General features: G+C 48.9%; 1 protein-coding gene across 11 annotated transcripts in view; it reads left to right on the top strand.

Annotated features, from left to right (window-relative positions):
* The window catches only part of BCL9 (BCL9 transcription coactivator), a 61,889-nt gene that overhangs the window by 20,234 nt on the left and 15,451 nt on the right, over positions 1 to 26,204 (top strand). For 5 of the 11 annotated variants that reach the window (XM_040582947.1, XM_040582948.1, XM_040582949.1 and 2 more), the window contains exon 1: positions 15,968 to 26,175. The gene's annotated coding sequence lies outside the window, so the exon portion shown is untranslated. The other 6 variants (XM_040582940.1, XM_040582941.1, XM_040582945.1 and 3 more) reach the window with 5 other exon arrangements.

The raw sequence follows: 26,204 nt of genomic DNA, 5'->3' as shown, positions 1-26,204 counted from the left end.
TAGGAACAGCCCATCTTGTAAGCAAGCCAAGGCACAAGGGAGTGTATCCCATCAGAGTTACATTACCAAGGCAGGTCCCCTATGCAGCACCTTCTCACATGTTAAAAGGATGCTCTAAAATAGAAGAATAAAGATAGAAAAGAAACACGCTGTCCTAGGTGTCTCTCCGGACCTGCAAGGCAGGTATTGTAAGCAGATGTATTCGTGCTAGGGCATGAACAGATATGCTTTAAAATAAGCTGGCAGATTTTGTGCTCAGATGGACTAGGAACATTCACACAGTCTGTTATTGCAGTTAAGCTGTGAGAGGCCAACACCTTCAGCAGAGAGGGACTAGCAAAACGTTTGGGCAGAAGTATGTCCAGTCATGACATCTGTTGCTAAAGTGGTCCATAGTCTGCACTATAACAGTGCACAAGAAAAATGCAAAAGAACGAGAGTGAAGCATTTATGCAGCTAAGCCAACACCCTCAAGTGCCCTCTAATAGTGAAGACTCCTTTTTTTGTCAGTATTGTCCTCTATCATTTAGGAACTTGCAGATCTGAAGGCTGCCGATGATTACTGCAGAAAAAAATCAGCACCACACTGACGATAAGCCAATGTCTAAACTAAAAAGCAAGGGGGAAATCTGCTTGTTTTCTTTGGAGGGATCTCACTGTTTTACGTAATCTTTGCACAGCACCTGTAAATCAGCGACTGGTACTTTTGAAATGTATTCCCTTCATCAAAAGCTATTTGGAACAACAGGTAGCACCTATCCATTCAGTCTAAGCTCCCTTGACATTTTTAAATGACAGATAATGAAAACTGTCTTCATTAGAACTCAAGCAATTCCATCAGACTGTCATCAGCAAACAATAGTAAATTAAATGCTGAACAACCCTCAACTCTACTCTCCTAGGTACCTGTGTGAAAATACCTGATGCCTTTTCTACAGCTTCTAGGAAATATAAGAGGTGATTTCTCAGGTGGGAAGGGTTCTGGTCTGTGAGGCACTAGGTGGAGGTCAACAGGAACATGTTAAAGTCTGTCTGAAAACCAGTGGTCAGATGGCATAAAATGGAACAGAAACGTGAGAATGATCGTGGGTGAGAGACGCGGCTTATCTAACAGAGTGCTGAGTTCTGCGTTGCCTTCGGTTTATGAATGGATTTAAAGCATGGTGCCAAACAGAGCATATTGCAGTTGTCTAATCCTTAGGTGATAGAGGCAGGCATGATAGTAGACAGAGCTGCATCCAAGAGGACTCATCAGAACAGCCCAGTCAGCCTGGCATTATTGCTACCTGATCTGCAGGAATTGGTTCAGGCCCCTGAATCTGAACCGCCGAAGGGAAACCTAGTTGAATGAGCAGCTGTTGAGGTATGGTGCTGCCTTATCGTACCCTGCTTGTCTCTCCCCAGCCAACATCGATTCAGTCTTCCCTGGGCTGAGCATCAGTCACCCAGGTCCTTCCCCCCTTGTACACTCCCCACCCCACCCCCAAATTCATAGACTTAACCAAGCTACTCCCCCGCTTCCCCCCACATTTAGATTAAAGGGAGACAGGGAGAAGAAGGGACATTTCACAATAAAACATCATTTATATGACATGGCCACGGCGCGGAAGAGGCTAGCACTGGGGAGTGAATTATAGGGGTCCAGAGAAGAAAGAGGCTGTGGCAGAGAGAGGGTTGTTATTGGAGGGCACGGGGAGCAAAATGACTGAGATAGAAGGTGCAGATAAATAGAAATAGCTGCAGCGGTGTGATTGGGAAGGAAAATCAGTCACTACTTCAGTCACCAGTGGTGTTCAGTTTAGGGAGCTGAGTGGTAAATTACAGGCAGGTTAGGACTCCAAGAACATCTGTGACCCTGTGAAATGCTGGAGAGAGAAAAGTTGCAGTAACAGTGAGTAAGATTCAGATCTCATCTATCTGAGCATGAGTATCTCAAGGTGAAATAACAGAAGGAGAGGAGGCGGGAATATTGATTTCTGCCTCACAAAACAGACAACAACGCCTACTTTTTCATAGCAAGAATTTAACCATTCGCTTTAATGGGCCAGTCTGCAGTACAGTGGGGGCTTGGTTTCTTCTTTGTGCGCAATCTAGAGGGGAAATCATGCTGAAGTTATTTTTATTGTATTGTAGCCTTGCAGGAGAGACACGAGCAAAATTTTAGCCGTGAATACCTGTGCTCTGACTGTAGGGGCAGCTGTAGTCCGTGAGTGTAACCTGCGTGCACTGCCGCCCTGTTGTACAGCAGGCACGGCGGGATGCTGGAGGAGCAGCACAAGGCACAAAAAGCCTCTTATGCCGAGAGAGCTGTTGTATGTGTTGGCGACAGATGATGACTTCTGTCTGTCTGAGGGCAGACTTAGCCTCCTCCTATTTATTCTGTGAGAAGGATGCTCCCAGTGAGAGGTGCTTTCTTCAGCTGGTCTTGGCTTTCTCAGAGATATTCCTTTGGGAATGAAATTTCGTTTGGTTGGTTTTACACCATGGAAGTGCACACGTGTCCTGGTGCTCTGGGGCAGGCATTTCAGAGAACGTAACTGCGTGGCTGTGCAAGGGAGCTTGCTATCTTGGACTAGGCTCAGCAGGTGGCTGAATGGAAGCAGGAGATGAATTTGGCGATTTTCTGAGCTGCTGCCATGTCTTTTCTCGTTGAAGTCAAAGATGTTCATACACATACAAAGGGAGTGTAAAGTCATGGCTGAGAATCTTAAAAGGCTCAAGGGTCAGGCAATTCCACAGCCTAATTCTCTTGGCGGCACCATAGCACTCAGTGTGTGTTAGCGGTTCCCTGTAAAACATGAGGACAGTGTAACGGGAGCAGTGTTCCTGGGCAGACATTGATTTTGGAGTCTCCTGTATGCCAAAATTTCCCACCTTTGTTTAGTAGGAATTCACATTTTTCATGTAGTGCATGAGCATACGTTTCCCCAGATTCTGTTTACCTGATTTCCCTTCTGATTCAGTATCTCTTCTCTCCTCCTCAGTCTCCTTTTTTTTTTAATCATGGGAGATAAAGCTGAGCATTTATCTCTATGGCCGTGTGGTATTTGCCTCGTACCTGCTTATTGACTTGAGAGATGACTTTCTAAGTAGGGCAGGAGCTTCCTGCGACTGGACTGTTGTAATACTTGGGATTTATTCATCATGTCAGAGTTTTGATGTAGGATAGTATCTTGAAGGGGGATAGATCACCTAGAAGGGTCTCTGGAGATCCGGAAGACTATTTTAACCACAGGCCCAGTTCCATGCTCCAGCCTGAACTTGGTGAAGGCTCAGATTGTTTAGGTGTTCACGTGCGAGTAGGAAAAGGAAAACACAAGATCAACAGTTTCTCCCTTTTCGGTGTAGATTGAGAAGTGAGGGCAAAGCCTTTCTTGCCCAGCTGACTTTGCCATCATCTGTACGCTGTTGCTGTAGGGTGATGTGCAGCCAGTGCTGGTCAGATCCATCAGCCAGCTTCCTTCCTAACAGAGCTCTGCGCACTGCAGCCAGCGAGGGTAGCAATCGGTACCGGTGAGCTACGAGTGGTCTTAAGCCAGTAGTGGGCACAGAGGTAGGGGTGTGTGTGTGTGTATGGATACTGACATTGAAATGAATATATTTGCGTTTCCTTCCGCGGTGAGTCTCTGTGAAGCCCACATGAGTCAGGCTGCAGAGGGACTTCTTCACCCAAACCAAGTTAAGAATGTTCTCTCGTGTCTGCAGGACTGAGGTTCAGCAAAACTGGGGAGACTCAGGGTGATGCCTGATACCAAAAGACACAAGACACTGAACTAGAAAGCCACAACAATCTCTCCCCTCCCCCAGGCCTGATTTCCTAATCTTTTAGGAATGATTTACAATAAATAAAAGACGTTCTGAAAGAAGGTGGGTTTTTTTTCCCCCCAAGCTAAGTAGGTGTTAAACTCCTCTTCCCTGTGGTCCATTCCCATCTCTTTCACACTGTCCCATCTTTAGACTTCATCCTGCAGCAAGATTCATGAAGGCAGCTCCCCTGTGCCCATGCAGAGAGATCACGGCAGTAAGCGAACCGTAATCACCTGGATTCCTTACAGAAATGGGTTGTTTCCTTTCAAAAAGGCTCATTAGAGCACGCAGCCATGTAAAACTCAAAGCTTGTAAGAAAAAGATTTCATAGAGCCTGATCTCTCTCTGTCTGGTCCTGCAGCTCCTCTGATCATTTACACCAGAGCAAAAAGAGGGCAAAACCCCCTCAAACTCAAAGCAAACAAACAAAGCAAAACATCCTCCTAATGATGTGTGTTCTTCACTTCCAACAGTGACAGTGTTTTACACCCACTTTGCACAGGTGTACATGAATGCACAAGTCGGAGGCAGTATAGAGAGCAAAGCTCTTAAGGAGTTAGTGGAGCTTCCCTGCTGGAAGGTTATAATCACACTGAAAGAGGGAAATCTTGCCTCAGCAGACAGGAAATACGTGATGCAATTTTCAGCACAGAGTTGCTAGAGATAAAACAGCCCATAAACTGGAAAAAAAAAAAATAATTGTAGGGAACGCTTTGCGTGGCCCAAATGCGCCATGTCAAAGCTAATAGCAAGGGATCCTTTGACTGCAGAAGATGCGGTATACTGGCTACAGATGCGCATGGTGACTACATCCTTTACCTGCAAGGAGGAGCGCACATCCCTGATCCTGGGTATAGTGGCCATCAGTAGATTCTTCTTAATGGTGACAGATTTTCTTAAGGGAAGGGTTTTAAGCATTAATGATTGGAAGGGCTCAATCTGCTGTTGCATTTGAGGTGAAACTTTTTTCATGTGGAACGGCTGTGTGGTTGGGGAAGAGGCTCCGCGTCAGAGAGTGGATGGTCAGGAGCAAGGTGTAACTTCAGAAGAGACTAATGCCTCCAGCCTTCACACGCTAAGGCTCCATGTCGCCATTTTGCCTGCCCTCAATCTCATCTTCAAAAGTCCTTGTTCCTCAGATGTTTCCACCTCCTCCAGTTGTGCCAGTTCAGCTGCTTGTGGGGATGAAATCTGCATCAGAGCTGGTCCAGCTTTAAGGATGTGTTCTTGTTAGCAGGGTTTTTAAGAAAAAAAAGTTGGATAATTTAAAGAGCTTACCTATGAGCGTGGCTACGTAAATAGTTTAGCTGGCACAAGTGAGTGGCAATAATTATGAGAGAGCATGGCAGGATCCTCTTAAACTGGGTCTGCTGCAGATGAAGTAGTGAAACAGAGCCACAGCCCTACACCCTCGCCACAGCCCTACACACTCTTAACATTATTTGCATGAGTAGCTCCATTGTGTTTCAGTGGGACTCTACTTACACATGTAAAATTAAGTGTTTGTAGGGCCCAGCCCTTGAAGAGAATAAAAGCCACGATGGGGTGTGCCATGCTCTGAACCATATATAGAAAGTGTAATGCAAATGTATTTTGTCGGCAGGCCTATCTTGTCTGATCTGTCTGCTCTGCAGAACTGGAGCTCCTGTAGTAGCAACTTTCCTTAGTCTTCGTTTGCTCTAATGGTAGAGGAACCTCGCTTTTGAATAAAGACTGATCTTCTGTCCCTGCTGCAGCCAGGGGCTTGTGAGGAGAGTGTACGCAGTGTGGTGAGAGCTGTAATGTTTCCAAGATGCTCTTGGATTTGCCGGAGTGCTCTAAAGAGCTGGGACAGCTGACTTCTCTGGGGCAGTTTTTATGAGCTTGGCCAAGGGAGGGCAAGGCCCCGGTACGGGGCGATGCTCTCAGTGCTGGCAGTGACAGTCCCATGGGCTGGTGCTCCTGCTACCTGAAATCCTGCCTCACAACCTATCATCGCAGTTAAGATCATTTGGGAGCCTGTTGTCAGTTCCCATGGTAAAACCCTTCAAGGACAGCAGGAGGGATTTCTCAGCTGAGAATCCCTGCCTTGGGAATTCACTGCTGGTGGCAGTTTGCTGTGGCAGATTCCCAAAGGTGGTGGATGAAGTAGCAACTTCACTTGAGAGTGAAGCAAAACACCTTGATGGCTGCTATCTGGAGCCCCAAAGAGAGGAAGGAAGAGACATAAAGCCGTTGGAGGGGAGAGGCTTGGTGTGGTTATTTGAGACCGCTGCCTGCAGAGTTGCACAGTCATTTATAACTGTTTGAAATGTGGGGGGATGGGGTCGGGGGGGGAGGGAGGGGAGTTGGAGGAACCACGGCATCTGCGAACTAGTAGCATTTTCCTTGGTCTAACTCCTCAAGGGACAAGACAGCAAAGTACCGGGTCAGAGGAGGAGGAGAATAAAAAAGGCAGTCTGCTAACACTTCATGTTTTATCGCTGATGTTGCATGTGTCAGGATTGAAGTGCGGGGTAGGATTTCCAAAAGGTACCTTCAGGAAAAGGAAGTTGGGTGCCTGGCTTCCTTTAGGCTCCTTAGAAAAACTCCAGCCTCTACTGCCCAGGGGAAACAAACTTTCTTTTAAGCAAACCACGATGGGTCCCCGATGTCAGTGAGAGCAAGGCTGGGTCTTCTGTCTAAAGCACCATGAGGCGCATCTTTCCCTTCTGCTGTGTTTTGCTGCCTGGCTGGTCTACTCTGTGCTGCTGTTGCAACCTTTCCTGGGCTCAGTCCACCGAGCCCTCTCTTGTGTGGGGTACGTCAAGGAGAGGAGGAATTGTAGGTGTTAGGTTATAAAAGACCTGTATCAATGTGAAAATAGAGAAGGCTTATACGCCAGGTCAGGCAGTGGGCTGAACCGATGGCAATAAAGGTGGTGGTGGTTCAAGTGGAGCTGATCAGTGAGGTTTCAACCAACACTTCAGCTTTAGAAAGTGCTGCTGTGGTCAGTAGGAAGGTACAGGTAGGGCTAGCATTGGTGAGTTGGGAAGGCTGGCCAGAGACCAACAGTTTCCACCTTTGGGTTGTGGATCCGGGGCACTTGTAGCCCCAGGAACTTGTCTGGAAAAGGTAACGGAGAGGAGCAAGCAAGAGGCATCAGTGGGCTGAAAGTCTGTCCGGTGGGAAACCTTTGAGGGCTGTGGTCTGCAAAGCGGCAGGGATTGAGAACCAGCGGTAAGGAAGTATCCCCCTCAAGGAAGAGTATGTCTAGAGTAAGAGGTGTGAATTACGTACTGTTGCAGTGCTCAGGAAGCTGTAAAGAGTTCTTTAACAATGTTACCAAGTGGGCATGAACGAGGGGAGGGGAAGGATGACAAGAGGAAAAGCCCCTTAGGGACTGAGGGCTGAGCAAAGGGAGGAGGTGGTTTTATCTGCCAGAGCGATGCCCGGGGTGAATGCTCAGTGCTGAAAGGGTCATCCTCCGAAGAGCTGGGTTATTTAAAAGTGGGAGTTGGACAGAGTAAAGAGTGGGTCGTTTGAGGATAAAGGGAGAGGGAGAATTCGCTCCACATTTCTATTCACTTATGTTGTATTGGCAAAACAGGTTATTCAGGCATCGCAGATATGCAAAAACGATCAGCCTGCTTTCTCTCATTAGACTGCAGCGGTTCTGTGCAACTGTGTGCCACCGGTGGTTTGGGAAGCTCTTCCTTAGAACCCACAAGATCGCCCATTTTAAGAATATTTTGTGGAGGTGAAGGAGAAGGATTAGTGGATGTCGAAAGTGCTCTTTTCACGGAGTGAGTCGCCGGCTAAAAAGGGCGGGGGGATTGCTACAAATCTTCAAAACTCTTAACTGCCAGCCGTTTTCAAACTACATTGACGTTTAATCCCCCAAACGTAGAGCATTTTCTCAGGATAGGGCCCTTGAGCATATTTAAGAGTTGATAGGTTGTGTCTGTTTGTCATTACTGTCTGGTTCCTCCCTGTTTAGCTGCAAGCTGCTGCTTAACCCAGTGCTTTCTCCCACCAGAAAAGGCCCTCAGATCTCAGAGCGGCTCCACCAACCCGGCAGCTGGTGGGCAGGCAAGTTGCTCAGCCACAGGTAGGAGAAACGTGCTTCTCCTCCCGAAGTTCCCCCGCGCCCCCCCGCCTCGCCCACGGCCAGCCGGCCCCTTCCTTCTCCAGAAATACGTGGAAGGGAAATTCCACGCCAGGTGTCCGCGGGCCGAGCCACCCTGCCGCTCCGCCGCGGTCCTGCCCGCCCCTCTGGGCTGCGCCCCTGCCGGGATGGCCGCTGCGTCCCTGGCCGGCCGCCATGCCCAGCGCCCGCCTCGGCTGCCCAGGGCCTGTAAGCCCCGCTGCGGGCAGCCGGCGCCCGCCGCCAGGCCGGGGCGGCACCCGGTGAAGGTGCCGTGGCGCAGGCCGGCCCTGGCAGCCGGGGAGGCTCCGGGCCCGGGCACCCGCCTCCCCTCGGCGCCCCCGGCCCCGCCGCGCGCCCGCCGCGGGGGGCCGTGCGAGGCCTCCAGGCTCAGCGGCGGGCGGGCGCCCCCGCCTCCCTCCCCGCGGGGCCCGCGCCGTTTCCGTTAGGGGTGCCGTTAGGGGGCGGGCCCCGCGCGCGCCGCCTCAGGGGAGCGCGAGGTGCTAGCGCGCCGCCGGGCGGGGCGGGGCGAGGGAAGGGGGGGGGGGGGCAGGGGAGACGGCTCCCGGGGCCCGCACCGGCCCCTCCCCGCCTCACCGGGCACCTCCCCTGCGGCTGCGGGCACCGGGGCACGCGGAGCCCCCGCCCCCCGCCGCCGCGGCCCCTCCCGGGGAGCGGGGCGCTGCCGGCGCTCGGCCCCGCGGAGGGGAGCGGGGCGGCGGGAGGGGCGGGTCCTTTAAGAAGCGCCCTGGGCGCGCGGTCTCTTTAAAAGGGGAGGAGGGGCGGGGCGGCCCCGGGGCGGGGGACAGGCTATGTTAATGGTAGGGGCGGTGCGGCGGGGAGGGGTGGGTGGCGCTTCCCGCGGGCCCGGGGGGCGCTCGCCGCGGCGGGCCTGTCCCTTTAAGAGCCCGGCTGCTACCACTGTGTAGGCGAAGGCGGGAGGAGAGCGTGTGCGAGGGGGAAGGGACACTGTCCCCGCCCTCTCGCTGGGGAGGGGCGGGGCGGGGGGGCCGGGCGAGACCACTGCCCGGAACGGGGAGTAAGAGGCGGTCCCGCCGGCGGAGTGAGTAGGGGACAGTACCATTCCCGGGGCGGGGCGCACGCGACGGGCGGTACCATTCCTCTCTCCGGGTTGCGGGACGCGGCGGGAGGGGGGGAGGCGGGGGGGGGGGGGGAACGGTGTAGGGAAAATGGGGGGGGGGGGGGAGCGGGCGGGGGGAGAGGGCGAGAGGGGCTGCGATGGGCGGTACCATGTGTGCGGGAAGGAGGGGGGGAGGCGCTGGCGGACAATGGAGCCTGTGTGTGTTTGCGGGAGGGGGAAGGACCCGCCGTCGCCGGGGGGAGACGCTGCGCCGCCCCCTCCCGCCCGGGGCTGAGAGGAGCCTCGGCCCCCGCCCCTCCCCCACGGCCCGGCGGTGAGTGAGGGGGAGGCGGCGCGGCGGGCACCGGGCGACCACCGGCACCGGCCGCCGCCGCCCGCCCAAAGTTTGAGAGTTGGGGGGGGGCTCGGGGGGGCCGCGGGGAGGGGGCGCCGCCGGCGGTTGAGGGGAGCGCTGCCCCCGGGACGGCGGCGCCCCGGCGGCTCGGCTGGGCTCCGCAGCGTGCCCCGGGGGCTCGGCGCGGCGTGAGGGGTGCGAGGGGCGCCCCGGGGGTGCTGCGTGGCGGGGGTGGGGGATGCTCCGAGGTGCGGGGGGTGACCCGGCGCTGCGCTCTGTGCAGCGCCATGCGGGGTGCCCCGGAGGGAGGGGGTAGGGGGTGCTCCGGGGTGCAGGGGTGCCCGGGGGCCGTGCTCTGTGGGGGGATGTGTGGGGTGCAGGGGTGCCCGGGGGCCGTGCTCTGGGGGGATGTGTGGGGTGCAGGGGGTGCCCGGGGGCCGTGCTCTGGGGGGGGATGTGTGGGGTGCAGGGGGTGCCCGGGGGCCGTGCTCTGTGGGGGGATGTGTGTGGTGCAGGGGGTGCCCGGGGGCCGTGCTCTGTGGGGGGATGTGTGGGGTGCAGGGGGTGCCCGGGGGCTGTGCTCTGTGGGGGGATGTGTGGGGTGCAGGGGGTGCCCGGGGGCTGTGCTCTGGGGGGGGATGTGTGGGGTGCAGGGGGTGCCCGGGGGCTGTGCTCTGGGGGGGGATGTGTGGGGTGCAGGGGGTGCCTGGGGGCTGTGCTCTGGGGGGATGTGTGGGGTGCAGGGGGTGCCCGGGGGCCGTGCTCTGTGGGGGGATGTATGGGGTGCAGGGGGTGCCCGGGGGCTGTGCTCTGGGGGGATGTGTGGGGTGCAGGGGTGCCCGGGGGCTGTGCTCTGGGGGGGGATGTGTGGGGTGCAGGGGTGCCCGGGGGCCGTGCTCTGGGGGGATGTGTGGGGTGCAGGGGGTGCTGTAAGGGCTGTGCTCTGGGGGGATGTGTGGGGTGCAGGGGGTGCCCGGGGGCTGTGCTCTGTGGGGGGATGTATGGGGTGCAGGGGGTGCCCGGGGGCGGTGCTCTGTGGGGGGATGTGTGGGGTGCAGGGGGTGCCTGGAGGCGGTGCTCTGTGGGGGGATGTGTGGGGTGCAGGGGGTGCTGTAAGGGCTGTGCTCTGTGGGGGGATGTGTGGGGTGCAGGGGGGTGCCGGGGGGCTGTGCTCTGGGGGGATGTGTGGGGTGCAGGGGGTGCCCGGGGGCGGTGCTCTGTGGGGGGATGTGTGGGGTGCAGGGGGTGCCTGGAGGCGGTGCTCTGTGGGGGGATGTGTGGGGTGCAGGGGGTGCTGTAAGGGCTGTGCTCTGGGGGGATGTGTGGATGCAGGGGGTGCCTGGAGGCTGTGCTCTGTGGAGGGATGTGTCGGGGATGCAGGGGGTGCCCAGGATCTGTGCCCTGTGGCGGGCTGTGTGGGGTGCAGGGGGTGCCCTGTGGCGGGCTGTGTGGGGTGCAGGGTGCCGGGGAAGCCCTGGCGGCTATGCTGAAGGAGGGGCACGTGGAGCGCTTTGCGTTGCATTGTGGTGCAGGCGATGCCCTGGGGTCTCTATGGGTTGCTCTGGCTTGCAGGGGATGCCACAGAGACTGCGCTCTATGGGCGGGTATCTGGGGCGTCCTGGGTTGCATTGTGGTGCCTGGGATGCCCGAATTGCTGCGCTGCATGGAGGGGTGTGTGGGATACCCTGCGGTGCAGGAGGATGCCCTAGGGCTTCCGCTGTGCGGAGGGATGTGTGGGGTGCCATAGGCTGTGCTGGGGGCACTGGGTGCCCACATGGCTGTGCTGTGTGGGGTGCGGTGGGCTGCAGCACTAGGGTGCTGTGTGAGTAGGTGAGTGGAGCGTGCTGTGCTGAGGCGCACTGATGGGCTTGGAGTGCCCTAGGGGCTGTGCTGTATGGAAAGGATGGCGCTGGGTGGTTTACAGAGGTAGTTCTCTGAGTTTTTAATCCCAGTGAGGGGTTGGGATGTAGCATAGGAGGGGCTGCAACACCAGGTTTAGAATTGTTGGAATTGCCTCTGCTGGCTGTCCTAGGAGAAAGAAGCTGATGCAAGTGGGGTGAGAGCTGGGTGTGCGGACCCTGCGTTGGGGCTGGGGCACAAAAGCCTGCAGTAGGGATGTAGGGAGTAGGGTGTGAGGCGAAGCATGCAGTGAGGGGGTGGGAGACGGTACGTGGGACATTAGATCATCTGGGATGTGCTGTGAGGAAGGGATGGGGAGCTTTGTTGCAGGAAGAGCTGGAGTACAGGTGTCTGTAGGAAGGGAGGTGGAGAGGTGGATGAAGAAGTATGGAGTATGCTGGGGAGAAATAAATTGATAAACGAGGAGATGGATTGTAGTGATGGGAGGATGTGAGGAGCTGGGACTTAAGTGCTTGGGAGAAAGGGATATGGGAGTGGGATTGTGGTATGGGGCAGCAGTGGTGTACATGTTGGGAAGGGAATTACGGGGGTGCAGAGCTGGGAAGCAGTGGAGATAGTTCAGGGGAGTGGGAATCCAGGGAAGCTAAGTGTGTAGCGTCAAACTGGTATGTAGGAAAGTTGTGCAAGAGGAGTTTGTGGGATACTAAGAGTGTGGGAGGGGATCTTGTGTGTAGGGATTGTGGGGAAGAGCAGTATCTGACAAGGCAGGGGAAATGTGTTTTATTTGGAAGTGTTTCTGCTAGGTAGAGAAGAGGCACGGTGTGTGTGCACGCGTGAGAGGGAGTCTGTGCCCTGGTTTACTGCAAAGGGGTGTATGGGAGGCTGTCAGTGGGGATGACAGAAGCTAAATCTGTGGAGATACTCAAGTTCATGAGGTTAAGGCTTGGATGTGTGTGGGAGAAAAAAACCCCAACGCTGGAGACCTCAAACGCTTAGGGAAATGATGGGACAGGTAGGTGCATGCAAGCAGCAAGGCTTTACTTCTAGGATGAGAAAGATCACCTTGTATTTCTGTGTTGTCCAACTTTCCTGTCCTGGAGGCCGCTTGTGTCGGTGATGGGATGATGGGACCAAAAAGGCCTCTGACGATTGAATGTTTGGGATGCGGAAGGTGGGTGTTAGTTTGGGAGGGCAGACAAAGCATGAGGACACAGATGGGAAGAACCCGATGTGACAGTCAATTGTGGGTTGTTATTTCACTATACAATATTAAGGTGGGATGATTACATGGTTAGTGGCTTAATAGTAAACAAAATGAGAAATGAGGAAACTGCCATGCAGCAAAGGAAGAAAGTATGAAATAGTAAGTGGCAGTAGGGAGCTGATTGTGGAACAGTTCAAAGCCCACCAATGTGAAAGGGGAGACACTTTTTTTCTTCAGAGCCAAACCTAACTTGGACTCTGGAACTGGTCTGGAAATAACAGTGAACCTCGCTTTCTGGGAGAGGAGCACCAAATCTTGTAGTCCTTACCTTGTAAAGTAACGTCTCCTTAGTTTGAGCGTTAGCCTCACTGACTTTGGGGCAGAGAAGAAGAGATGCCAAGTCAAGTTTGTCTCATTAAGCCTCCCTGCTGGTGACTAGTTGCTTTACTGTCAAAATACAGTTGGAGGAAGCGGGGGAAACAGTTCTTCCAGTTTTGAGGGGTTCCAGTAACATTTTTCTTTTCCTTGAAAGTATCTTGTCCTCGATTTCTCTGTGAAAAGCCCACACAGACATCATAGGATGCTCTGAAGCATCCTTAAGTGTATCAAGCTTTACAAGGCAGGAGAGGAAGAAAAAAAAAAAAAAAAAAAGGCAGTGTAGATTTTGGTTTTTTTCTTCTGCTTTGTTGGAAGGTAATACCTGGTCAGTGATTGTTCAAAATACTACAAAAACAAGTGTTGGGAAGCTAGGCAAGGCATTACATGAAATCAGATAAAAAAGTATCACAGGGTATGGAATGAAAGAATTAACGTATTTAAACAGCTTTATTCCTGTATTTTTGTTTACCTTACTCCTGCTTTATATTAGGGCTGTCGTGTCCGGTTGCTGTCTACAGTGGGCAGTTACAGGTGTTGAACTGGTGAAGTTACACAGAGGCTAACTACGCGGTTCTTGTGTGTTCATCCTGTGCTCACAGACTGCACGTGCCCATATCCCATGGCAGACCGATCTGCTTTCTCCTGGGAATGACAGGGGTTGCTTTGGTGAGATTTTATAGCCATTTTGGACAATTTGGCATGATGGCTCTGTTGGGTGGTGGTTGGTGTTTTGGTTTTTTTTTTTTAACAGTGATCTCCAAAGAGATTATTTTTAATGAATGTGCCCTTTTTTCTTACTCGGAGCATAAAAATGGCTCAAGGGCTCATATTCTTTCCCTGTCTCCCTTGCTGGCCCCTCCTCAAACAACAAAAGAAAGGCATCTTTCTCTTTTTAACTTGGACTTAGCAACAATGTCAGTTTTGGGATTTTGGAATTTTTTTCAGTGGGGTGGATGTGGTGGTTTTGTTTTTTTTTTTTTTTTTTGTTGTTGATCTGGTTTTTGGTGTTTTTTGGTGTTTGGTTTTGGTTGTGGGGTGGTTTTTTTTGTGTGTGTGTGTGTGGAGAGGGGTCTGGGGATCTTGGGTCTCACTGCACTGTTGTGAACTCTTAACACCTTAATTGAAGGGGTGGAGATGCTGAATCACTAACAAAGACCTCCTTTATCCAAAATGTTAATCAATCATTGACGTTAAATAAGTGTGAACAAAACCAAACAAAAAAACCTCCACCCTAAACAAGTTTTTGTCTAAGTCCCCCTCCCATTCAGCTGCTCATATTTGGTCAGGTTAACTTTAGAAATTCTTTTGGGGGTGTCTTTTTTTTCTGTGTATGTACTTGGTTTTGGCAACGTTTGGTAAAAGTTCTGTTGCTGACTTCCCAGTATAGTTTTCCCAGTACAGATTATTTAGCTCATAAATGCAATAAAGATGTTTTGGGAGAAACTGCAGTTTACTCTGTTGTGAGGGAAGTAGCTAGACTATGACAGCACTGTTGGAACCATCTTTTTGTGGTCTAGGGGTGTGTGTATAGGTGCCTTTTTTAGTTTTTGTTTTGTTTTGGGGAGATGTGTTGACCAATAAACAAATTAACTGATCACAAAAGAGGAAAGCAAAACAACAACAGTTTTCTAAGCTAGGCAGGATCTGAACTTTAAAGTGACAGAAAATAAATAGGTTTCTGTTCATACAACCTGAAACTTTGTAGATCTCTTCTGTATATTATGAATACAAAGGGTGTGGACTCTTTCTTCCTTGTGCTTCTCTTTTTCCCCCCCACCCCCCATCTTGCATTTCATCTTTACAGTTCATGTACTTGGATTGTTTTCACTCAGGGTTAGTCCACAGCCAGAGAAACTACATTTGTCACTAAATATCCAAATATAGAAACTAAGGCAACTGTAAGCCACAAGGCTAAAATATTAATATACAACAACTTTTCTGAACAGTTTATATGTTTGAGGTGGATAAGAATGGAGTGCCTTTGATCCATGTTTCCAAGCTATTCAAAGGCTTGCAACTCTCCAATATGTTGACTTTCCATACCTATTTCTACATGTTTCTTTCTAGATTATTTTTTTCCTTTTGAGTTCCTGACATGCTATGTCAATTCTGTTGCCTTACGAGCTGTGCCTATGGCTCAGGAATTTTGTTGGTCTCTTACAAATTCAATCCCCCCCCCCCCAACCACAACAACCTTATCCTGTGGAGCAATTTACACGCAAGTGAGTATTCAAACTAATTCCCATCTTAAATGTAAGTTGTGTTACCTAGCAGGGTTTGATCTCTTCTGCTTTCTAGAAGTTTACCATAATTTTGTCAGTGATGCAGGCAGCCTTCATAAAATCCTTCTATCTAGTTTGCGTTGGCCTTGGACTTCACAGAAATCTCTGTGCCTTGGTAAGGTCTGTGGTCTGTTTACATAGATACCAAGTCCTTTAACCCAGAAGATTTGCTATGGGCTTGGATTTCCTGCTTACAAGCTCTGTTGGAGTCCTTCTAGTCTTCCTGCTGGCAAAATGAAGGTGTTAACTCAGGTTTTCAGAGCAGTTTGTGAATGGAAGGACATTGCTGAATTTTTGTCTGAGCACTGCTCTGCCTATCGTATTTAAAATAGCTTTCCCCTGTACCTTTACTTGTCTGTTAGGTTGGTTTTGGGTTTTTTTTTTGCTGTTTTAAAAGTTTAATCATTTTGGAGCTGGACCCCGCTTTGTGGTGGGAGCGATACAAATGCAGAAGATCAGGAACCTTGTTCATAATTAGGAATTCCAGTTAATCTTGAAGAACTTGAGCAAAAAAAGTCCATCTGTTGGGAAATTTCTGAAGAGTTGCCTTTAAGACCGCAGGGTCTTACAAACGCTAGTTAGCTCAAAAACAATAGCAAAACCTGAGGTGATGTTTTGATGTGTGCTGAATTCAAATGAACTGTTCCAACATTGACTTAAATTTCTATTTTTGAAGAAGCAGGCTTGTACTTTGTGGCTGTACCCTTACCTATAGACCTAGCCACCCTTTGTTAGTATGCCTGTGAGCATTTATTTTGGTGCTAGAATTGGCTTCTGAAGAGTCCTTGGCGCTCGCTGGTCTGTTTTTGACTCTGCACCACCCCTCTGTGTGTGCTGGAGCAGCTGTAGACTGAAACGCATCAAGGAACTGCCCTGGATTGTAAGTAGCCTGGCAAAAAAGTAATTATACTTAGCGTGCATTGGTTTGCCAAACTGGTTCATGGTTTGGCCATGCAAATGGTTGTATGGACACATCAGACAGCGTGGTGCAGGAGTGGAAGTAAATATTGGTAGTGGCAGTTTTTTAAGCTGGTGTTGCTGCCAAGAGGAATGCTCATCTATACCCCTAAGAGTCTGCTAAACTTGCTAAATGTTACTTACACCTATTTGTTACACCTTCCTTTGCCTGAGAACAGTTCCTTCAGCTTACTTACCTTGTTCTCTTTGCCAAAAATGTTTCTCATCTCTGAATGCAATGTATAAAAAGAGAAGTCCTCTTTAAGAAGCTTTAAACCGGGTAAAAAGAAGAGTTTGGTGGTTTAGCTATGGAAAAGTTTCTGCTGCTTCAAGACTGACTGATGATACAGAACATGTAGTGTAAATTGATGATAGACTATTTAGTGTGGTTGCAATTAAGCAGTGAAGCTCATGCTGTGAGAATCATCAGGAGCAAGAATTCAACAAGAGTTAAAAAGGATCAGATGTCTGTAGGAATAAGAATAATATTCAATTATCATAATCAGCGACAGTAGAAACTTTGGAAGAGGTACTAAGCCTGTAGTCTAAACCTTGATTTTTGTTCTGCTTTAACAAATACCCTTCTATACTGGGAAAGAGAGGGAGGGGATAGCTTGTTGTGCCTGGGTTTGCAGCGGGGTTCTCACACACTTCTCTGGAAACTTGATTGAGACCAGTGTGTGAGATGTGTCATTAAACTGCATAGGCTTCTGGTTGGATCCTGGTGATCCATCCTGAAATCTGGTCTGAGCTACGAAACTGTGGCTATTGCAAAGTGAACTACTGCTACCTGACCTTTTACATTTGTTTTACTCCTACTTCTGTGGGTTGTTCTTGCCTCCTCTTCAGCAGTCAGATCTCAGCACTCTGTTTTCAATTTACTTTGACAACACTGATTGAATTTATTTTAAAGACTCTTAGGAAATTGCAGTTTACCATATCTGAAGAATGAATGTTATCTCTTTAGAGTAGATAGACATGCTCAGAGATCCATTTTTTTCCCAGACTTAAAAGCAGAGGTGAACTTTCTGATTGTTTGGCCTCTGCAAAGGAAGGAGCTTGTAGAATAGGGAAGGGAGAGGAAAAGTGGAACTGTAATGTGGTTGGCTTGTTTGTTTGTTTTTAAAGCCTAGGCAGAATCAATGAAATCCTTTTGAAGGAAGGAAAATGGAAGGTATGCTTTACCAGTGACATAATTCCTTTCCACAAAGCAGGGTTGAGAGGTGGTGGAGCAACATCCTCTGAGAGTTCACTGGAAATTGGGTGCTGTAGTCTGGAAAACAATACTGATTTTAAGTGCTCCTTAGTGGTACAATCTATGGCAAAAAGAGTGTATGATATACACAATAATTTAACTGCATATGGAATTGAGGGAGAGCTTGCTGCTTTCTGTATTGAGTTCAGAGCAGTTGTGCTTCAGGCACAGGTAGCCATACAGCTGCCTGCTCAACTCTTAACATTTGCAATTACTTTGAGTGGTTGTCCTGTTTCCGTGGCTGATTGGCCTCTTAAGAAAGCAGTGCCACTGTATTCTTGCTATTTAGCTTTCTGTTGGGGCTGTCTGCATGGCAGTAGAGCAAGGGGATTGTAAGTTGCTGACCCATCTTGTCACTGGATGGTGTCCATGTGCCTGTTGTTGTCCTCTATGCCTTCTGAACAAAGGGTGCAGATACCTGTTTTACCTTATCAGTAGTGTGGCTAGGGCCCATGGGCTCTTAAAACCAGATTAGGTTGGATTTGGTGGTGAACTTGAGAATGGAACCTGGCTCTTAACATGCCTGTGATTTATCTGCTTGACCATGTTACTTACGCTCTACAAATTGCTTTAAATCTGTGAGTCGGCTCGTGTATGTTGCATGAAGCTATCTTTGCTGCCCTTGCAGTGTGTATAGAATTATGCAAAACCTGAAGGAAAATTCTGGTTTAGTGGTTCACTGATAAAAACACTGGGTAAGATCAAGCACTAGACCCTTTTGCAGGTTGCTGGGAGCTATGGTCTCTGCATTTTGCTAAACTGACTTCTTCAGGTGTCTTGATATTGCTGTTCCACTGCCTGTGAAATAGCAGTGTTTTATCGATGTACCAATCTGGTGTTGTTTGAGGACTGATTAGGAAAGTATTTGCAGTGTAATATAAAACGAAGTTGTAGCCTGTTGAGGTGAATAGTCACAGCTTCTACAGTGAGAGCTGTTACGGTGGAAAGTTTAGGCAGTCTTATGTATGGAGAAACACTTCTTGGAACTTTTGCTAGCAGAGTTGAAATTTTCCACCACATTGTATATGTATGCATGAGGAGGGAGTAAAGAACTTCAGGCCCAAATGGATTGACAGCTTGTTAGCAAAAAAATGCTTTCTTCTTTTTCTCTCAAAAAAATTAAAAATTAACCTTCTTGTAGTTGGGGATAGAAAGTTGAAACTGTCAGGCAAATAGCCACCATCCAGCAGAAATGCTTCTGAATGCTCTTGTGAAAGCTAGCTTTGATTTGACAGTTAGGAGTCTTTGAAAATAGCGCTCTGTTTATACAGTACAGTAAGTACTTTGAAGTACGTTAGGCTTTGCTGTACATGCGTGGCTAACTAGAAGAATATTAAGCGTATACATCTTAAAAGTAGGAAGGATGTACACAAACAAGAATATAGTTTATTGACATATTTTGTTGAGTGAGGGAGGATCCCGCAGCAACTGGATTTGCATGCTCTTCATATTTTTTGTAAGATCATGTCAAAGCAGTAGATTTGATAATAGACCTGATTATACAATTGCTTAATTTCTTGTCAAAATAACATTTTTACATGCAGTGTTTTGAGATCTTTTAGGTGACCTCATGTTATTTATCAAATGTCAGTTTTTCATCACAGCAGCTTTGATATAGTCATGTAGCATCGTGGAGCACTGTGTACATGTAGTCTTTGCTTGCTGGAGTTCTTTGAAGTGCCTTACTCCTTAGAAGAGTCATTGCTCTGTTTAAGATCCTACATTTAATGACTAGGAAACCAGTATACAGAAGCACTCCACTGTGTTGCTAAAGGTTGTGCTACATCTAATGTGCCTAATGCAGGTCTAAAAGCAAAGAAATGAGAGGTTCATGTGCCAGGAACATGTACCCCTTGACATACATCTTACCCAGCAGTAAACTGCATGATATAGTAATTCTTCAGCTCTGCACCTGTGGGAATGCCTTGTTTTGCAGTGCTGAGCTCCCCAGGTGTGAGTATCTGGTGCTATAAGACAGCAGGAGGCTTGTGTAGGAGAGAAGAGCAGAGGGATGGCTGGCGGTGTCAGTCCTGAGTGAAAACGGGTCTCACAGGCAGCGCTGGAAGGTAGCGATGCTGGGATTCTTGAAAAACTGCTCGCTTGGGTTAAGAGAGAGACCAGATACCTGTTAAGGCGAAGGCTAACATGAAGGAAGGTGTGTGGGTTGGTTGCCCCCAGCAATTCTGACAGGCATCACCTGTGATGTCCCCTTGCAGCATAGTGGAGAGCTGCCGCTTGCTGTAGCGCTGGCTTTTCCTCAGAGGAGGTCTGCCCTGTACTGACCCATCCCAGACCCACTTGGCTTATGAGAACTGACAAGATTGCAGCCTGAGGAGTTATGCCTGAGGATTGTTTCTTGTCTCTTGTTCTGGTAGCCTAGTGAAGGGATGCTGAAATGAAAAGAAAAAGCACCTGTTTTTTTTACTTGCTGAACTGATAGGTGGCTTATTTCTCCCAAGCCTTCTGCTGGTGTTACTACGTGTTGACTCCTTCTGTCCTCCCATCCATTATTTCTACGTCCTTCCCCCTCTGCAGATTAGTTCCTGAAGAATGGGCTGCTGGCAAGCTTGATACAGGTGTATTTTACATACAGTTGTTCACGTTGATGTCCCTATCTAAATTTCAGAAAAAATAAACACAGAGAAATAAGAGAAAAAGAGATCACCTCTGGCTGTGAACACGTTACTTACTTCCTGAAAAGTAGATGGAGTTTTGTCAGAAGGAAAAGCTATGAAAGCAGCCCGCAGAAAGCTCTAGTGTTACCTGCTGGACTCCTGCATGTAATGCTGGCTGGTGCTGGTGGTGGTAACTGCTGACATCATGTAGTAAGCTGCAGAAGCCTGCCATATATTAGGGAAATACTGTTAAAACATTTCTTGAAAAATCCCTTATTGCTAGAGCTTTTGATCTTTATCAGTGTTAACAATAGTAGGAACTCTAGAGCAGGCAGGCTGCTGCTAAGGTAAGTGACGCTCCCATGTGAAGTGCTTCAAACTCCAGTTGTAATGTACATAGACTGCTCCCAGCATTGCTAACATAGGTGGAGCTAAACCGATGTTGGCAGCTGTGCTGGAGTACACCGAGGCTGAGCTGAGGTCCTCGCGACGTCGTGGTGTGCTGTGGGTTATGCGACAGCGTGCCTAACGCCCTGGCAGCAGCCTAGCCGACCTGCACCTGCAAATGCCACTAATGCTGGTGAAGCTGAAATGGTGTGAACAGCAAGGGGAAGCGTTAACAGCATTCCTGTACAGAAGTGAATAGTTGTAGTTTAGGCTTTGGGGATTTTTTAGGGTTTTTCTTTTAGCTTTTTGCCCCAGACTGGTTTCTAGAACTGTGTCAGAATGTACCAAGAGGTTGTTCTAGTTCCAGGTGGACCAAGTATTTCAAGTGGGTTTTTTTTTTTTTACGTGGTAGTATCTGGGAAATTGAAAGGGACTTCATGTCTGGCTATGTGCACCTTGAATCTGCTCACCAATGTCCGTAATTGCCTGTCTCCCCTGTTACTTTAGGGAAGGAGTTGTAGAAAGAGTTGTACAAAATCAGAAACTGTCTAGGATGGCCGTTCATCTCCACTGTGTTAACACACACTGAAGTATTGTTAGATGCACTGAAAACAAAGTTGAATTGACACATAGTTGTCCTTTTGATAAAAAGTGTTAGTGTTACTCACAACTCATAGAAGTGATGGTTATGAGAGTAGTAGACAATGTGTCTGTTGCAGAAGATTATTTCAGAATGATTTTTGTAAATACCTAGAAAGAATAATTACTTAAACAGCCTTTTCATCATGGCTTCTGTTGAATGTTGATGTGCTTGTCAGAAGGAAGAGAATAGTTGGTAGAGATACCATTGTCTGAGAGCAGTGGATGGTTACATGGAAATGTCATAAAACATTTCATTTTCTGAGCCTTTGGGTTTGTATTTATTGTGCTTTGTCAGTGATTGCCTTGACTACACTTTTTAAGGATAGAGAACAAAAGGTTGGACTTTCTGTGGCCATTGTTGTGAATGGATTTCAGGAAGCGTCCATGTGCGTGGTGATAGGAGTTGGGGGGGGTGAGGTGTGGGAGGAAGGGTATCTGCACTGTCTTACTCAAGATATGTGGATGGGCAGGCACAGGTAGGCTCAGCGGAGCTGTGTTTGTATGAACATATGTACTGCATTTCCACAGGCAGGGGTGGTTAATTAAGTATATTCTTAGAGTTTCTGGGAGGCTTGTCCTGTTGTCCTAAATTCTTACGTTAATCCAGGCTACTCAAAGGAACTTTTCTTCCTTGTAACAGTGAAGTCTTGCATGCTCTTTCCATGTCGATGTGCTTGTAGGTCATCAAGGTGTTAATTTTAAGGGAGGCTCTCTTTGCTCAGCCCCTTTCTCTGTGTTTTAAGGCATGGACATGTAGTTGCGGACAATTTAGAGGTGTGTATGCGCCACGAGTACAGGAGAAGATATTTTCTCTGTGGAGGTTGTAAGGCTGCCCGGTGAAGACTGCGTAGTCTTTGCATTTGTGTAGGAAAATTAGTTCAGATGACAGATTCTTGATTCTTCTTTTGATTGAGAGTTGCTTGTGATGCAAGACTATGAGCAAAGAGGTAACACTGTGCAGGCTTGGGATTAGCAGTGATTTCTCTGATGTGCATAAGGAGGAATTCTTGGCTTTGAAAAACTGTGAGAACTTTGTGTAGGCCATCGTTTTTCATTGGCAAGACATAAACACAGAAAAGTCCATACTGCTTCAGGGTAAGTTAGGACCATCTAGAAACTGGTGAGTGGCTGTGAGTTGCTATCTAATCAGCTTAGTATTAATAAGTTAGTTCATGATGTTGAGAAAATAATTTCTAAGTAGACGGTATTTGTGGCTCACTAGGGAATGACAGAACGTGGTGTTTTCCCCAGTCAGCAGCTGTTTTGGGTAGAATATGGTCCATGTGCCAATGAGGTGCCCCTGGTGCAAGTGGCCACTGCCTTTCTGGCAGAAGGAGGGCATGAGCCTGTCAGCTGAAAGTCTACTGTGTGACAGCGTTACGGTGTCATTGAAGGATGAGGTCTGCAAACCCTGCAATGGAAAGAGCCAGGACAGTAGGTCGTCAGGCCCATCTGCTGATGCCTTGCTTGGACAAGCAGAGTTGTATTGTGTCCGGATGACATGCGTATTGATACTGTGTCTTTAGCCCCAGTAGTTCTTTAGGGGTTTCATAAAAAGGACAGAGGGACTTGGTGGGCGAAGAATACAAGTAGATTTGAACAACCAGTTTAAGCCTATCCACGCCTGTGCTGTCGGTCGCTGCTGCCTCCTTTGTGCCAATGCCAGTGAGCATGTGGCCACCTGGCTGGCTGGAACGGAAAGCTTGTCTCTGAAAATTAATCATATCTTTATCTAGAGTTAGTTTTCAGCTGGGTCACAAGTGCTAGTGATGGCTGGAAGGGACTGAGTTGGATAGATTTAGGCTGGCTGAAGTTGCTTTCCTGGGTCCAGCATGCACTCGGTGTACGTACGTCAGGAGGCATTTTTGACAAATCGATTTGAATACTGATGGGTCCAATACTAGTCGTGTTATAAGCGCATGCTTTATGCATTCATGGGAAAGGATGAGGAGGACAGCTTTTGCTAAGAGGTAGAGGCAGATTTCGAGGTGTAGTTAAAAGCCCTTAGTAGGGGCCTTATCTGGAAATTGGGACTGGTTCAAGGGATTGAAGTGTCCCTGTGTCCACAAGTGTCACGGGGAGGCATGTGGGGTGTAGAATACTCTTGTCAATTTATCTGTTTGCTTTTACTTTTATATGATCTTAAGGGAGTCTGACGGTTCAATAAAAACCTTGAATGACACTTCCTGCATCTTCCTTGTTTCCCAGTTGCACTCTTTATCAATGAGGTGTGTAAGCAAGTACTTTATAAAGAGCAACTTATTAAAAAGTAAGGTGCAGTTCAACTGCAAGTGTGCAAAATAAACAAATGCTTAACAAAACTGGTAAGTGCAGCATGTGGTGAAAACCAGTGGTAGCTCTTGGGGTGTCCTGGGTGTAGTGGAATCACCTTTTGCCAGTGCAGCTGTTCTCCCTCTTATGTGGTTGAATGAGGGTCGGAGCAATAGGATGTGCTCTTCCCAGTAAAATTGCACTGAAGGAGCATGTCGGCTGATTCATTGCCTTACCCCACCTCCCGGGTCACACCGGGAATCCGCTGGTGGATGCACATGCAGAGGTTTGCTTCCTGGTGGCTGTCAGGATGAACGGCTGTTGGTGCTGCTGTTCTTGGTCCCTCCTGAAGCTCCTGCTCTTCCCAGAGCAGTCTCTTACTCCACTCTCTTCTTTCTTGCCTACTCCACTATCCCAGCCGCAATTCAGGGTGCGGGCTCAGCTTGCGTTCAGAGTTACCGTTTGTTTTCTGTAGCAGCAGGTCTCTAGCCTTTTTTCTTTTTCCGTGCTGATTTTGGGCTCTCACCACCCTCAGTCCAGCGCAGACTAACAGTCTCAGAAAGGCCGCGGGGAAAAAAGAAGCTTGCTCTTTCTTGTATGCAGAGAAAGAGGTTTCTTGCCTTTAATGCTTCGTGTCACAGTAAGGCCACAAGTTTGATACTTTTATCTACTTGGTATGCCTTTATTTCATCTCTCCACATTCTCCTTCTCAAAGAGGGAGAAAAGACTGAAGTGAATTGGTGATAACTGCAGCTGTTCCTGCTGAAGCAGCCGTAATGCTGTACACCTCCAAGTACCTGACCACTTGCCACTATCAAGCTTCTGCAGTTTAAGGGCATAAAGTAGGAATAAGCTAGTTTGGATGTTTTTTTCCCTTCTGTTTGCAGCACAGTAATGTGATGGCTAGTTCGTAGAAGTACAGGGAGGGTTCATGAATACTTTACCAAAGGGTAAACCAAGATGTGCATTTGTGTCTTGTTAGTTACTCTGCAGTAGCCGCTTGTTTACACATTCTCACCCTTTTGCTCTTAAATTTACTGTGAAGCGAGCTGTCTTGGCACCGACTATGCAGGTGAGCAGCAGAGATGGTAAACTAGGCGATGAAATTACATTGCAATAACTGTCTGGGTAGCCTTAAGGATGGATCGTGTCAGATCATATGTATCCCTCTTGCGGTCCTGAGCTGCGGTCTGTGAGGCTGCCCTGCTTCAGCACTTTGCCAAGTTGGACTTGAATGTTTCAAGCAATAGAGCTCTGATGGTTTGCTGTGACAGATTCTCTCCATCCTGATGTGTGCTGGTGTTCACATGTGTTTCCTTTCTAGGGAAAAGGTGATTTCTGTCACTGCTTTGGTAGAGGTGTGTCAGTATTGGCACTGGCATGGCATAGTCTGTATTGTTTTGTTGGGTGGGGTGGGGGAAAGAAGAGAGGAGATATAACTGGGTAATTGGATTCAGGGATGATTATGCTGCTGTGGTAGGTTTTACTGGATGAAGCAGCTTGTTGCGATAGGTGTTTGTTTCAGCTTCTGTCTGCAGGTGTGACTTGGCTAGATAAGGATGGTCTATCACGATGATTTCATTGTTTGATTTGGCTGAACTGGGTGGAGAATGTAGCTGCATTGTTTGGGACTAGCTTTGTAGTTCGGTTTTGTTGAAGTGGATTACATGGCAGCACATTGCTACATTATTAAGGTGAAGCTGCAGTAGATAATAGTTGGAGAATGTTGGAGGGAAGAGAATATGCACAGGATTTCACAATGCGTAACTAATTGAGCCTCGCAACAGCTCCTGTGTTCCTGTTGGGAGATCTGGTCAGCAGAATGCATTGGGATTACACAGAAAACCTCTGGTAGTGATTTCAGTTTGCAGTCGTACTTTAACTGCAAGACTGTCCATGCTGTGTAAACAGCTGAGCATGCTCCCAGAGACCACGCTGGCCCTCACAGTGTGAAAGTTGTCTGGATTCATACTGCTTTTGCAGCATTTCCAGTTTTCACGGTGGGTGAGGGAGAATCTGGCAGGTAGCTGCTCTGTCTGTCTTTACTGACCTCAAACTTAGCATTAAGCCGTTCCACAGAGTCTGTGTTGCTTTGTATGACTGAACTTCCAGGTACTTAAACTTGCTTTAACATGTGAGTGAACACTAATTGATGCAGAGTTGTCTCCACTACTGAAAGTGTGGCTGATCGGTTCTTGGGCATGGAACTCTTTTGGCTTTATAGGAAATAACCGTAGTGCAAGGTGGGGCTCACCTATCTATCTTGAGCAAGCTTGCAGTATGTCTTGCTTGGGAAGGTTTGCAGTTGGATCCCCTTCTCCCTGTAGTGTAGCACAATGACGTGAAGCAGGAGCTGCCAGAACAGTAGCAGATAGTGCTTCTTCCTTCTAAAACCTGCCTGGTTTTCCCCTGGATGTGATTGCCTGGCTTTACCTGATGCTTGATGTTTTTATTTATGTGTTGTTTGGCTGTGGAGGAGATTGTATATATGAAGCACAGGGGTTCGGCAGAAGTTGCTGGGCACATAGTGAGGGAAAGGTGAGCCTTTGAAGAGAGATGGGTGCAGAGAAGGGGAGGTTACATGTCCGAGCTTTGTGCCAGCTTCTCTAAGCACAGATGAGCTCATGGGAATCCAGCTAGCTCAAATGTGGGAGTGCTAAAGCAGGTCTGACCTATTTCCCCTCTATGCGCAGCACACATCTTCAGACTTTTCCATTCTGACGGTGGCTTTTTCACTGCTGACAAATCTTGCCAGTCTGAGCAGAGGCTTCCCCTTGCCGATGGTTCAGAGCAAGTTTCGATTCCTCTGCTTCTGTGGCTGGCTGCATGGGAGGGACACACAGCTTGGCTGTGCATTCTTGTTGGTGAAACTATTCCTCTCTTCTTTTTCCAGGTGATCGTTTCTTGTCAGACAAGTGGTTTGCAACTCATGGCCTCCACAATGAGTACTGCCGTGTCGTGACACCAGGGGTCTTGGTAAGCTACTTGTTGGAAAGGCGAGGACC

This window comes from Falco naumanni, chromosome 2 (assembly GCF_017639655.2).
Source record: "Falco naumanni isolate bFalNau1 chromosome 2, bFalNau1.pat, whole genome shotgun sequence".
NCBI classification, from domain to species: Eukaryota; Metazoa; Chordata; class Aves; order Falconiformes; family Falconidae; genus Falco; species Falco naumanni.
This window is presented reverse-complemented; position numbering and strand designations above follow the sequence as displayed.